Source organism: Protopterus annectens, chromosome 1.part1 (genome assembly GCF_019279795.1).
Source record: "Protopterus annectens isolate FY-2018-M chromosome 1.part1, PAN1.0, whole genome shotgun sequence".
Lineage (NCBI taxonomy): Eukaryota > Metazoa > Chordata > Ceratodontiformes > Protopteridae > Protopterus > Protopterus annectens.
Window position 1 is genome coordinate 71,229,156 of NC_056726.1, and position 15,808 is coordinate 71,244,963.

Sequence of the window (15,808 nt, forward strand, 5' to 3'; positions counted from 1 at the left end):
TTTACCGAAGTTTCCTTCCTAAATGGTCTAAATTGAATTTTGCTCTCCTTCTCAAATAGAGTTAGATCGAGAAAATTAATCTAATTTTTATTGGTCTCATACGAAAATTGTAAATTATGTTCATTGTTATTGAGTACTTCAAAAAAATCTAAAAGCTCAGATATGTCCCCCTTACAAATGAAAATGAGATCATCTATAAAGCGCTTATACAGGATTACTTTGTTCTTAAAAAAATCCATTGAATAAATGAATTTTTTCTCAAAATAATCCATATAAATGATAGCATAAGATGGTGCATATGCTGCACCCATTGCGGTGCCTTTCACTTGCAAATAGTATTCATTTCCAAAAAGAAAATAACTGTGAGTTAAACAAAATTCTAACAAACTAATGAGGAAACCCATTCTAGGTCCTTCACCCATCATGTTTTGTATAGATTCCAAGCCCCATTTAGTATTAATGTTAGTATATAAGGACTTGACATCGACAGTGACCCAATAGTAGTCATAACTCCAATTGAGATTCAAAATATTATTAATTAGATCCTGTGTATTCCTGATGTGGGCTGTTACCTTATGTAAATAAATCTTTAATTGAAAATCCAAAAACAAATTAATACTTTCCAAAAAAGAACCTATACCAGATATAATAGGTCTACCTGGAGGTTCTTCCAAATTCTTATGGATTTTAGGTAACGCATACAAAATAGGTGTTACTGGTTTTTGAATATATAACTTTTTAACATCAGTATGCATGAAAAAACCCAAGCGTTCACCTTTTTCCAATAAGAATAACAGCTCATCATTGAATGACAAAGTAGGGTCACTGTCAAGTTTCTTATACTCTTCAGAATTGGACAACAATCTATTCACCATGTTACAGTATATAACTCTATCCATTATAACCCAATTTCCACCTTTGTCGGCAGGTTTAAAAATATACTCATTTTTGAGTTTTTTTAAATCTTTTAAAGCCTGCCATTCATTTCTGTTCAAATTGAAACATTTTTTTCTTTTACAAAAATCTTTAAAAGATGTTTCAATTTCTCTCAAGAGAATTTTTTGAAAGGTGGAAACAGCAGGCACAGAAATATAAGGCATAAAGGTGTTATTAACATTTTTGAATTCCGGTAACATTAATCTGCCATAACCAGTCAAAAAATTAACATTCTCGACATTTTCAACAATGGATAGATCTATACTACTATCAATTTCATCCAGTTCAAACTCATAGTTGTAAATGGACAAGTTAAATAAATTTTTTTTTAGACAATATACTAGACCTGATCATCACAAACATGGGGACAAAATGCTCCACACCGGAAGTATATCCCTCTTTGGTAAGATCAGACCATAAATGAATCTCACTGGAAATTCACATCCCGCCCCCACCCCCTGCACAAAAGACCACAGTGAAGAACTTTTCAAAAGCCAACTTCACACTTCTTAAGACTGAAGTGGTATCCTTTAAGGCTCTTGGGCCAGTAGAAACCACAAGCCACACTGCTGAATCCTTTGCAAATGCCTTCTACGGGCACCTTCAAGAATGCATGGATCATGCAATCCCAAATAAAACCAAGACCCATTCCCCCAAAGGCAGGCGCCCGGTCTGGTGGACCCCAGCCATAAACAAACTTTACAACAGGAGGAGGAAGCTACTACATGACAGAGCAAAATCCCTAAAAGGGAAGGCATCTCTGGTCAGTACTATCAAAAAACTACGATCACTCATAAAATCATCCAAGGCCAACTTTGAGAGAAAAATCGCAAAAGACACAAAAGACAATCACAAGGCCTTCTTTATCTTTGTTAGAAACCTGGGTGGAAACTCCCAGATATGCTCAGAGTTAGTCCAAAATGACACAAAATACACTGAACCCACTGACATTGCCAACATTCTGGCAGACAGGTTCAGTGCAAATTTCTCCTCCCCCTCCCCCCAAAAGGAGAAATAACTATCCCAGCAGAGTGTAGCCTCCCTAACATCTCAGATGCCCAGGTGAGAGCCGCCCTCTCTAAAGCTAAAAACACAGCATCAATGGGACCGGATCGTGTCCCGGGCTGTGTGCTACATGAACTCCAAGAGGAACTAAACCCACACATAAGGCTGCTGTTTAATCTTAGCCTTACTACAGGATACGTACCCAAAGAGTGGCATATGGCAACAGTGGTCCCACTTCACAAAGGCAGTGCTTCTACAGACCCTGGAAATTACCAAGCCCCATAAGCTTGACGAGCCTGGTCTGCAAAGCTATGGAGAGGATCATTATGGAACTCATAAACAAAGACAGTGGGGACCTACAGACATTGGATCCTACCCAATTTGGCTTTGTCAAGGGCAGATCCTGCCTTTTGAACTTGGTCGACTTTTTTGAAACAGTCACTAAGGCCATTGATGAGGGTAAGGCAGTTCACACAGCCTACCTTGACCTTGCAAAAGCCTTTGACACAATACCCTACTCGGGCATCATAGACAAACTCACCAGCTTAAATGTAAACACATATGTCACAAGATGGGTTACAAACTGGCTCAAGGACAGAACCCACAGGGTCAGAGTTGCTGGAGCTATGTCAGACTCTAAGCCAGTCACAAGCAGTGTCCCACAGGGCTCAGTCCTGGGACCCCTCTTGTTTGGCATTTATTTTTCCAAGGTACAGGCAAACATAGGAGGATTGTGGCTGACAAAGTTCGCAGAAGACTGCAAACTGGGCACCATAATTGATACTCCAGTGGACACAAACATCCTTCAGAAAGGCCTCATAGAAATGGATAATTGGTGCCAGAGCCATGGCCTTAAGCTGAACGCCAAAAAATGTATAGTCATACCCTTTGGGAAAAACAAGGTACCCACAAATTATCACATAGGTGGTAATCCATTAAGTACGGAAGAGGTAATCAGGGACCTAGGGACCCAGGTTGACAGTAACCTCTCATTTGACACTCACATTGCCTAAGTGGTTAGGAAGACCTTCTATATTGCCCACCTTATCATGAAGGGTTTCACATCTAGATCAAGAGAGGTCATTGTGCCCCTGTACTCTTCTCTTATCAGGCCAATGATTGAGTACAATGCCCCGTTTGGGATGTATCTTACCCGACACCTGCAGCAGTTGGAAAGACCCCAAAAGTTCCTCACCAAGAGGATAAAGGGTCTTAAACATATGTCATATGGTGCCCGACTGAAAAAACTCCAGCTCTATTCAGTCGCATACCGCCTACTCAGAGGTGATCTGTGCCTGACGTACAAGGCCATGACCAATCCGGAATTAATGGACATGCTCCACCTCAGAAAATCCAAATCCATCAGAGCCACGAGAGCAAGAGACTTAAACCTCAACACAGAAATAAATAGGACGTGCTGGAGGGACAGATTCATAACCCAGAGGCTCCCTACACTCTGGAACAGAATCCCAATCCATGTTAGGAAGAGCCCCTCACTAACTCTATTCAAGAGAAATATTGACGAGTGGATGGGAGATCGTAGGTTTACCCCGGGGGTCATCTCTGTGTCACTGCTAGACAGAGGCACAGTAAACTAAACCCTAAAAGGGCATAGTATTCTCATCCTAAGGGGTGGTGAAAGCCACACACACTCTGGCTAGGCTTATAAATGCCCTAGGGCAGATAGCCTAGTACAAACCTATGAACCTATGAACCTATGAACTGTGTAGACTCAGTGTCCCTGTTAGTAGTGTACATTCATAGGTTCATAGGTATGTACTAGACTAATGGCCCTGGAGCCTTTACAAGCCTAGGCCATATAAGTGCCCTGGCATTGTGTAACCTGATGTTAGTTCCCAGTGTCTCTATCAAGTAGAGCCACTGGAGTGATCCCTGGTGTGAACTTTCTATTTTCTATCCACACATCAAGATTTCTCTTGAAGATGGCCAGTGAGGTGCTCTGTTTGACATATATGCAAAGTCCATTTCAGAGCATGGTCTGTGTCTGGGTTATGAATCTGTCCCTCCAGCATGTTCTGTTGATTGTGGTAATGAGGTTGAGGTCTTTGGAGTGTGTAGTGTGGAGGGATTGGGATTTCTTTAGATGTAGCATTTCTAACAGAGCTGGGTCAGACATGGCTTTGTAAGTCAAGCAGAGAGTGCCTCTTAGTAGACAATATGAGGCAGAGAATAGCTGGAGTTTTTTGAGTCTGTCCATATATGACATGTACTTAAGGCCTAGGATCCTCTTCATGAGGTACTTTTGTGGCCTTTCCAGCTGTTGCATGTGTCTAGTGAGGTACATGCCAAACGGGGCATTATACTCAATAATTGGCCTAATGAGGGAAGAGTAGAGAGAGATGATGACCTCTTTCTTCCTGGATGCAAAACCCTTGGTAATGAGATGTGCCACACAGAAGGACTTTCTGACCACAGTGTCAATGTGGTGGTCGAAGGAGAGGGTGCTGTCAGCCTGTGTCCCCAGATCTCTTATAACGCCTTCAGTGATCAGTGGGCTCCCATCAGTGTGTTAATTAGTGGAAATTTTCCACGTATATGAGTCTACACTGAAAGAAGGGGATGTAAAAATCTACAAATATGGACATACTTCCCCTGAAAAGGTAAGATCACATACATAAAAGTGCAAAACATACATTGCAGATGTCTGAAAACAGCAGGAAGTATGTGGAATTAATAATTTGTTTTATTAATTTCTGCATGTTTGTGCTATGCTCCGCATTGCACAAATATGCTTAACATAAAAATAAAAAAAATGTGTAAAATAACACTTATAATGTACTTTAGACAAATGTACTGTAGGACATTGCTTCAGGTCTGTACAATCATGCATTTGTGCTGTTACCCAGCTTACACAGCTATGAACTGTGTAGTTTCCAGGCTGTCAACATGAATATTATGCAAATGAGGGGTAAATGCCATGGATGTGTTGAATCTCTAAAGTGAGCAACTGTGTACGCATATCCACTTCTACACCGTGTTTATATTCCCACTGGATGTGGATGACATGAAGGGGGTGTGTCATGTCATTTTTAGGATATTTTGTGCTCAGTTTGCACATGTCTGCATAGACTGCAGCTTGCTGCAAATGGTTTCGGTGTAAATTAGCATGTTGATGGAACCAGACCACCCACATCATAGTCATGACATAACCAGCTATGAATGTAAATTGGAGATATTCAATTAATAATATGCAGTTTTGTATAAGCTATAATGCTTGATGCTGCACCTAGTGCTGTGATGCGCATTGAAGTAAAGCCTTTAAATCATGTCAATTATATCCTAAGCAGTGAACTGCATCATAATTTGCCAATCCTACATGGTGGACCTACACCACAACTGTATAAAGTATGCATGCACCTTACATTCTGATGTTCCCTCAATACTCTGAACCACTGGAGTAGAGACATGGAAATTTTAACTGAGATAATGCTAGGGGCTGCTGCAGCTATTCTATATCTGTATGTGCTAGGTGCTGAAGTCAGTGCTGCTAGTGCTGTTGACAATAGGCCTGGGCCGAGATTGAAAAGAGTGTTCAGGCTCAGGGTAACCTTGCAGGAGCTACATGATCTGGAGATTGTAGAGCACTCCAGGGTGGACAGGGACATATTAGAAGAACTCACTGAGCTCTGCAGCCCTCATCTCAGAGCCAGAGCTAACAGAGGGGAGCCCATCTCAGTGGAAACTAATTTATTTGTAGCCCTTAGGTTACTAGCTACAGGCACTTTTCAAAGACCAATTGGGGACAGGATGGGGGTGTCACAAGCATCTGCATCCAGGATACTCCACCAGTTCCTGGATGCTATGCTCCCACATGCTAGTGAGTACATATCTTTTCCCCTTTCCCCTGAGGTGAGGGCCAGCAGTATGCAACAGTTTTACCATGTAGCACACTATCTTGAAGTACTGGGTGTCATAGATTGCACTCATGTACTCATCAAGGCACTACCTGGTGGGCAGGGTAGAAGCTACATTAACCACAAGAGATACCACTCCATCAACTACAAGTTGTATGCAATGCTGAGAGGACTATCATGAATGCGTGTGCAGGCAACCCTAGCAGTTATCATGACTCCCATATCTGGCACACATCACAGCTGTACCAGATGTTTGTTAGAGGGGACATCCCACAGGGTCATTTACTGGATGATGCTGGCTATGTCCTGGAACTGTGAATGATGACACCCATCAGAAATACACACATGCCCATGGAAGAATGCCATAATGAGGCACATGCACAAACTAGAAACATCATAGAGTGTGTGTTTGGGCCTCTGAAGTCACAGTTTCCAGTGCCTTGATATATCTGGTGGAGCTCTGCAGTATGCTGCACACACATGTACACAGATAGTCACAGTATGTGCTATGCTAGAGAATCTGATCCTGCGCAAACAGTTGCAGTAGAATCAGCAAAGGGAAGAGATACACAGCCCCCCACCAGTGCCTAGGTCACCACAGCCACAGTCACAAGAGGACTCAGAGGATGAACCCCCTGCTGATGTCCCTGTAGGCAAGATGTAGGCTTGCTCTTTACACCCTGACTTTGGCTAGGAGATAATGCATGGCACATTAACTGACAACCTAGAGACCTAGAGATTAACACCTTACTCCTACTCACAATACATATATGAAAATTCATGCCGGCTAACACACATCCTGTACCTATCCATGTATTGGCTGTGTACTGCATCAGACATAGTCAGCCCTGAATTACAGTTGTGTCAACTGCTGCATTTTCAAGGTAAGTCTGTAACTTACACAGTATTCTAGTGGATTCATATGATATGTAATTGTAGCTATGGACCTGGTACATTATGCAAGTAAATATAATGGGATATTTGGACAGAAATTATATCTGCATGGGACTACAGACACCCATTCCACTATCATGTCTCTATTTGTAATCAGTAGGCCTCATGCATGGAATATTCATGCAGTCCTACTGCAAGAGATTACTGGTACATCATTCAAGGCAGATGTTCCAAAGTGAGGTTAAATTATTGTGAGACTAGTGTGCATCCTAGCAGAACACAGGTTTTGTTCTCCCAACCCTCAAAACAGCACTGTCCCCTTGTAAATGCCATAACAGTAACTCATCTAGACTATATGAGCATTTCACACAGATAGTATGCCACACAGTCTCAGGACAGTAATATATAATTTTATTTTACATTGTATGTTTTGGGTAACTGAGGAATAGCAATGTACATATTTATGCATGCGATTGAATGATGAATGATCCCCAGTCTGTCAAGCAGTTTCTGTGGCTCAAAAGACTAAGGCAGTCAGCTTGTGTGAGGGTGTTTAGGGTTCTGATACAGAGATATCCAGATACTATGTATGTGAAGTAGTAATACGTTGTGTTTTTTAGTCTGTGACTCTGTGTGCGCTATACTATTATTAACCTCCTTCATATATTAAGTAAACATTTGCAGGCTGCACTGCATATATATGATGTATTTAAAAAGTCTTAGCCAGTTTGTGCGAAGTGTAGAAGTGCAGAAACTGGTTCAGAGGTCACACCATGTAACAAAAATAATCCCGGCATGGAGTACAGCTAGGTGTAGGCTGCAGTCAGTTTATGGAACAGTAAGTCTCTGATGTAAGCACTGCAAATCTCATTTGCTCACTGCTTAGCAATACGCAAACAATCCAAAAATGCCACCGCACATGCTCGTACACTTAGTTAAGCAGAGCACAAATCGGTTGCTCATCGTGCAGTATTGAATTTCAAAATCTCTGAGACCATATAGCTGAAACCCCTAAATACCGAAAGACCAAAAGCGCAAATTTCAAAATCACGAACACTACACTAAACATACACCACACATATACACATACACACACCATTGCCCAAAACGCAAACACACAAACCTACACTACATATAAGAAGGGTGACAAGCACCCCTGCACCCCCCCCATGTATTCTAACTCCAAGGTCGCACTACACAAACAGACGGAAACACCACCACACACCTACATTCCCCTCACACACATCACAGTCACAACACACACACACACACACACACACACACACACACACACACACACACACACACACACACACACACAGACACACACACACACACACACAAACACACACACATTAAAGCCCCTAACCAACACACTTAAACATAGATACATACCTGACCTTCCACCTATCCATTCATAAACTGCAACACCAGAAGCGCTACTTCAATATCTTCGAACTTTGGGATTTTGAAATTTGCGCTTCTGGTCTTTCAGTATTTAGGGGTTTCAGCTATATGGTCTTGAGATTTTGAACTTCAATACTTCAGAATTTTGAGATTATGTAGTGAACTTATATATATAAAATCACTTTTGTATGCATATGTGCATGCATGTGTGTGTGTGTATGTGTATATATATATATATATATATATATATATATATATGTATATATATATATACATAAAAAGAGAGAGAAAAAATATATAGATATTGATATATAAATATATGTATATATCTGGGTGTGTATGTCTGTTTTGCCCTACATACCCAGATCATGGAGAGTAAAGCTGCACAAGACACATATAATGTTGGGGAAAGGACCAAAAGTATAGGCTCAGCATTAGAAAATGCACTTACAAAATGTGGAAGTGCATAGAATAGCTTCTGTTGCATGTGGAGGACAATTGGGACATCTGAAGTTCCGATTTCTGGCGATCTTCTCTCACATCATGTGTAAATGATGCCACATCTTACAGCAAATAACAATTTAGTGAGAAACATACATAGATATGAGAAAACCTGTGTAGTTGCAGATATCTGGACAGTGGTGAGTCACACCGAGTCTCTCTGACAGTATGTGGAATCCTTGAAAATGTATGGCACAGTATATGAATATGTACATATATTGTGAAGCCATATGTTTGTATCTATGCCAGAAACAACACGCACATTCACTGCAGCACTCTGTAGCTGCTGGATTTAACCACACATACATCAACAACTGAACAAGTTGTGTAATGTATAACACTGAGTGCTCACAGGTTGACAGGAAAATTGATTTCAGCCACAGGCTTTCGCATCCAAATGTAAACAAACATGTATGCCCAAAACGGGTACTGTTGTTACACAGCTAGGCTACAAAACAGTTAAATGACTGCTAGGCTACTAGATGCCAATGACAGTAAGAAGCAATGAGACTCTGCAGGCCTCCCAAGCTGTTCAACACAGGGTTTGTTTATGTCCTCTAAGTTCACCTGCAGTCATTTATAAATCAGACTTCAAGCCTGGCACATGCATTAAGTAGTGTGATCTGTAGTGTGTAAGATTAGATAGATAGGGGTATTATTCTCACTCCAGCCTACTTAATGTGTGTGTCTGTGTGTGTGCATCTTCCTACAGAACAAGTGTAGATCCCACAGTGACTTCCTAAACTGGCATGGTTTTGCACTGTTTTGGGCCTTGCAAAGCAGGCCTACAAACGTTTGTTCTCCACAAGGCCTGCTGATGTCATCTAACATAAAATTACCTAAAGCCATGTTAATGTCAGACTTTAGCTGTGGTGTGTGTGTGAAGTACTGTGATCTGTAGTGTGTTAGACAAGATAGGTAGGGGTTCTAATCTCACTCTGGCCCACTTGATGTGCATGTATGTGTGCATCTCACTATAGACCAGGTGCAAATCCCACACTGATTTTCCAAACTGGCATGGTTTTGCACTATTTTGGGCCTTGCAGGTGATGCAGGCCTACAAACTCTTGTGCTCCACAAGACCTGCTGATGTCATCTAACATAAGATTACCTAAAGCCAACTTAATGTCAGACTTGAGCAGTGGCAGGTATAATACATTGTGAGTTCAGCAGTTTGTAAACTTAGATGAGTAGGGGTTATATTCTTACTGCAGCCAACTTCGTGTGTGTGTGTGTGTGTGTGTGTGTGTGTGTGTGTGTGTGTGTGTGTGTGTGTGTGTGTGTGTGCTGTGCAGTGTTCTGTAAACATAGATAGGTAGTGATACTATTCTCACTGTAGCCAACCTGGTGTGTGTGGATGTTAGAGGATTTTACATCAGCATATGGGATGCTGTCCTCATTTCTTCAACAGACACTGGTAATGCCATTAGCGATAGATTATTGCTTGTGTATATGTCACAACAGGCTATGGGTAGGCAGTGGCCTGACAGATGATTAAATGTAAGATATTAACTTTATGTTGTCATTCTATGGTAAAACAATACCTGACAGTGTGGGATAACATGGTGGATTGAGTATACTGCTTTGCCAGGCATATGGCACTTGTCTGAATCATAATCTTGGTATTAGACAGGGTCGCAATAGCATTCTTACAAATGTGACAATGTACAACTCCAGCAAAGTAATAGTCATGCTGCTACACCCTTGGAGTTCACAGTCTCAAACACAATCTCTGTAGGCACTCTTTGCAGTGAAGATGTGGATGTCTGTGCATGAACCAAAAACTTGTTCAACCTTGCAATAAGTAATTTGGCCTAGCAAGGCTACAGTTTATTTCTAACAACCAGACAGCAAATGGATGTTGTGTGAAATAAAGTGGGACTACAGTTTTGTGTTCCAGGAACCTAAGTGTACAGTATGACATACCTAGGACATGCTGGAGGGACAGGAACATCTCCCAAAGGTGGCCACTCCTCTGCAGTAGGCCTCACATCCACATTAAGCAGATGGTCTTCATTACCCTGTTGAAGGGCAGGCTGCAGGAATTGCTGCAAAACTGTTGCCTAACATGGATTACTGCCACTGTGGATCTTGCTTGACCAATTTTGGACATCTTTGTCACCTGGCATTGAATATTATATTGTGATGCAACAGCTATGCTCTCACCATCAGGTTAGTGGAACCTGTAGATCAATATGTATGTATGTCTTTAAGAAGCTTTCTAGGGATTGCACAAGTGTATAAATACTGAGCACGTGCAAGCCTGACTGCCATTTTGTAGTAAGATGTTGAGATGTAAGCATATATGTCTGTGTAGTCTGTCAGTTAATCAGTTTGTTTATATTTTGTAATGCTGCTATCCATCCTGATTTGTTTCTATGCAATAAAGCATATAAATAAACTACCCTACCTGTTTGTCATCTATACTAGAAAAGAACAAGCGACGTGGTGTCAGAATGAGATCCATATTCTTCATATTTGAGACCGAGAGGTACTCAGTTAAGACTGGTGGAATATATAGGAGTGAATCATTCCTACTGCAAGTATAACTAGCAAAATGGGTCAGAAATGAATTTCAGGTATTAAGACTGCCTCAAACTATTTCTTATTGGCAAAATATGAAACCAGGCATTCAGAATGCTCTAAACAAATTTCTAAGTAACCGAAATAAGTGAAACTGTGACTTATTAATTGAAATATTTGAATAACTAAGGAAAATGGTTGAAATAAAGTCTGAATCACATAAAATGAATAAAATAAGGGAAACAACCACATTTTTCCACTAAGCACTACTTTTTCACATTAATCAAATCTATTTGAGTTGTCTAAAGTGTATGACGTGTTCTCATATTTGTGCAGTATTACAGTATTCAAAATACAGCCATTTCAAAGCATATTTCACAAAGTACACTATTCTGAAGAGATTACTGTGTATTTGAATGTTATTATAGGCACATATAGCAGTTTGTTCATATATAATTACAAGGGACATATAATTACAGTGTGGTTTGGGCATAATTTGTTGGCATGGCAGATGGATTTCCAAAACCAGGTCTACTTGTATTTGACAATAATATTGCAAAGAACTTGAGAGTGTTTGTGCAAGAGTATGATATTTTCATGCAGGCTGCATTTTCTGATAAAGATGACCATGCAAAGTCATTTATTCTGCTTAATTTGGCTGGGTCAGAAGTCATAAATAGGGAGTGCTCATCTGTCTATAAACCTGCTATCTTTGCAAGAGATGGAGAAAACCATCATATAGTTCTATCAACTGAGTCAAGGGAGGGCCCTGAGTGCTTAAAACACAAATTTAGAGAAATGTGTAACTCCCAATCGAAAATTACACTGGAAAAGCACTTATTTACACAAGGGATCAAAAGCCTGGTGAAAGTTTTGCAGCATATATAACTGATTTGAGAAACAAGGCTAAAATGTGCAGATTTGATGATTTAAGGGATAAGATGATAAAAAACAGACTTGTGTGTGGTATTAAAGAGGATGTTGTGAGAAAGATTTTGCTCTGTGACAGTGATTTAAATTTTACAAATAGAAATACATGCTTCCATTAACATCTAAGGCTAAAGTTGATAGTATGCAGTATGTAGTTAAAAGAAACAGGCCCAAGCAAATGGCAGCAACTATAAGCCCTGCAATAGTCACTGGGAAACCCTATATCTTTCTAGCAAATTCCAGGTGGTACACAATCTTAGTGATGCATAAGAGTGAGTCAGCAAACTCAAAGAATGGGCCCCCACTCAGTTTCATTGCCAACTATCGTAACTGTGGTGAAAGTCATGAGCCTAAAAGGGAAAAATATTTAACTTTTGGTCAGCAATGTCACAGATGTAATATGTGGAATCATTTCAAAAGATTTTGAAAATCAAACAAAGGAACACATTATTTTATTAAAAGAGAACATTCCAAGAGACAAGTTGATCAATTAGAAACGTGTGACCCTTCGTTTTATGTTGATGGCGTGTCAGTGCTTCATGAAACATGCAGTAGATTTAAGGGCAAAGAATGAAGTATTTTGTACTGTTTGAATAAATGGAAAACCCACAGAGCTCAAAGTTGGCACAGGTTCAAAGTGCAATGTTATGTCTGCAGAAACATTTACTAGAGTATGTGCTGGTGGGAAGCTTGATTTGGCAAATTGTGCGAAGCTTGTTGCTTATGATGGTGAAGAGGATCAGACTGAAGGCTTAGTAGAACTAGCATGTTGCTCTGCTGGGAGAAGCTATGACTTGTTATTTTATGTGGTCAAGAAGCACGTCCAGTCATTATTAGGGCTCACAGATAGTTTGAAAATGGGACTGCTTTCATTTAATAAGGAAGTCCATCATGTTAGCTTAAAAGTCCACTGTTCTAATTCCATCCAGTATATTTTTTCTAATTATGCTGATCTTTTCAAAGACAAATTAGGCAAGCTTCCAGTTGTATATTCCATGAAGCGAGACCCAGATGACAGTCCAGTTGTCAGGTCAGCCTTGAAAGTTCCACTAGCCATGCAGAACAGAGTCAAAGCCGAGCTAGATAAAATGGAGCAACAAGGTGTAATTTGTCCAGTTGATGAACCTACTGAATGGGTATCTTCCATGGTGGTAGCTCATAAGAAAAGCCTAGATGATATCAGGATAAGTAATGATCCATAAGATTTGAAAAAGCACTGAAAATAACTCATCATCCAATGCGTAAACTCGAAGAAGTTGCAGCACTGATGCCAAATGCCACTGTTTTTTCTGTCTTAGATGCAAAGTTCCAAATTTTGCTCGACAAGAAATCGTTGTTGCTAAATACATTCAGAAATTCTGTTGGCAGGTACAGATTTTTGAGAATGCCACTTGGTATAAATTCTGCCAGTGAAGTATTTCAGCATGCATTAGGGCAAATATTTTCTGGGCATCCCTGTGCTATTATAGTAGATGATCTTTTAGCAGGAGGTAATGGTGAAGCTGAGCATGACAGAAACCTCAAGATAGTTCTGGAAAGAGCATGTCAAGTGAATTTTAAGCTGAATCCTCAGAAGTGCAAGTTCAAGTTACGAGAAGTCACTTATGTTGGTCATTTGTTTAAGAGTTCAGGCTTAGACCAGACCCTTCCTAGTAAACAGCTATTCTTGAGATGCCAGCTCCAGACAACATTCAAGCCCTTCAACACTTTCTTGGCATGGTTACCTATCTAGGCAAGTTCATTCTAGACTTAAGCCAACTAGCCACACCACTTATAGAGCTGATATGCAAAGATGTATACTGGTCATGGTTGGAACAGCACCAGATGGCATTTGATGTCCTGAAACAGAATTGTCAGTCCACCAAACTCTCAGATACTATGATGTTCACAAGCCAGTTACCCTTTCCTGTGATGCTTCAGAATTTGGTCTTGTTGTAGTCATTCTTCAAGAAGGTCAACCTGTTGCCTACACATCCACAACTGTAACCCAAACTGAAATGCAGTATGCTTAGATAGAGAATGAGCTACTTGCAATTGTGTTTGCATGTTCGAAGCTCCATGATTATATTTATAGTAGACCTATCCAGATCAAAACAGATCACCAACCTCTAGTCACTATTTTGAAAAAGCCTATGCATACAGCTATAGCCAGATTGTAGCATATGATATTGAGGCTGCAGAAGTACAGTTTCAGTCTTGTCTACACAAAGGGCAAACTTCTTTATCTTTCTGATATTTTACCCAGATACCCAGCAATACCACTGAACAGCATGAAATTGAGCAACTTGATTTTGAAGTCATGAAAGTGAGAAATGTTTCTTCCACACATCTTGATAAGCTTAGAAATCACACAGCCTCAGATCCTGTTCTACAGAAGCTCAACCACTTTATCAGTTGAGGATGGCCATCAAAGCAATCTAGTTTACCTCAAGAAGTGCAACTTTTTCCTTAGAGATGAGATTTTGTCTGACAATGGTATTGTCATGAAAGTTCCTAAAGTCATTGTTCCAAAGTCCTTGCAACCAGAAAATATTGCTATCTTGTATTGTGGCCAACACGGAACTTACCCTACCAAAAGAAGGGTGAGTGACTAGTATTTTGGCCTTCTAAGTCACAAGACATTTAGAAAGTAGTTTCATCTTGTTCTGTATGTAATAGTACAAAGCCACAACAACAGAAGGAACCACTTCAGCTAAATCAGATTCCTGAACTACCTTGGTTGACAGTAACCACTGACATTTTCAAATGGAATGGTCAGCATTACTTGGTGTTAGAGGCTCTTATTCTAATTGGTTCAAGATTGACCTACTTCGTAAGCTAGCATCCAGTACTGTCATTACTAAGATGAAGCATCATTTTGCAGCCCGTTGTAGTCCACACAAAGTTATTTCTGACAATGGCACACAGTATATTAGCCAGCAATTCAAAAAATTTGCGAAAGAGTGGGACTTCATCCATGTTCCGAGTAGTCCTGAGTATCCACAGTCAAATGGTTTGACAGAACATACAGTTCAAAGTGCGAAACAGTTACCAGAGAAGTTGAAATGAGATAATAGTGATGTTTTCCTGAATCTCTTGAATCTCAGATATATTCCTCATGATAAACATCTTGATTCACCTGTCCAGAGACTTCTGTCGAGGCAAACCAGAACCACATTACCCATCAGCAGTAGTTTATTGGTTCTAAGTGCTAAGAATAACAGATCAGTGAAAGCACATCTGTTAAATAAGCACCTAGCCCAGAAGTCTTATTTCGAAAGGTCCAGAAAATCACTTAATCCATTACGTGAAGGAGAGACAGTGAGAAAGCTAACATGCAAAGGTTATGATCAGATTGGAGTCATGAAAAGTGTATACCCAGAGCCAAGATTGTACATTGTGGAATCACAAGGCGGAGAGGCAGAATCGGAAACATTTGATGCTGGTTTCTGAGCCTTACCATAGCACATAGTTCTAGCCTGTGATAAAGACTCTTTATCTCAGAGTGTGTTATCCAGCGTTCCAGTTCCACAGGACATTCCAGTAAATATCCCTGTTCCTGAGATGAATCCCAGAATTCTTGATACAAGTATTTCACCAAAGACTGTCCCCATTGCTAAACCCAGTTCTGATTACTTTATTACTAGATCAGATAGCATTTCCAGAACATGTTACAGATACATGGCAACTTGGACACGAGCAATGTGTTTGTTTCTGATGTCTATATTACTGCATGTCATATTCTAATGTCATTTCAT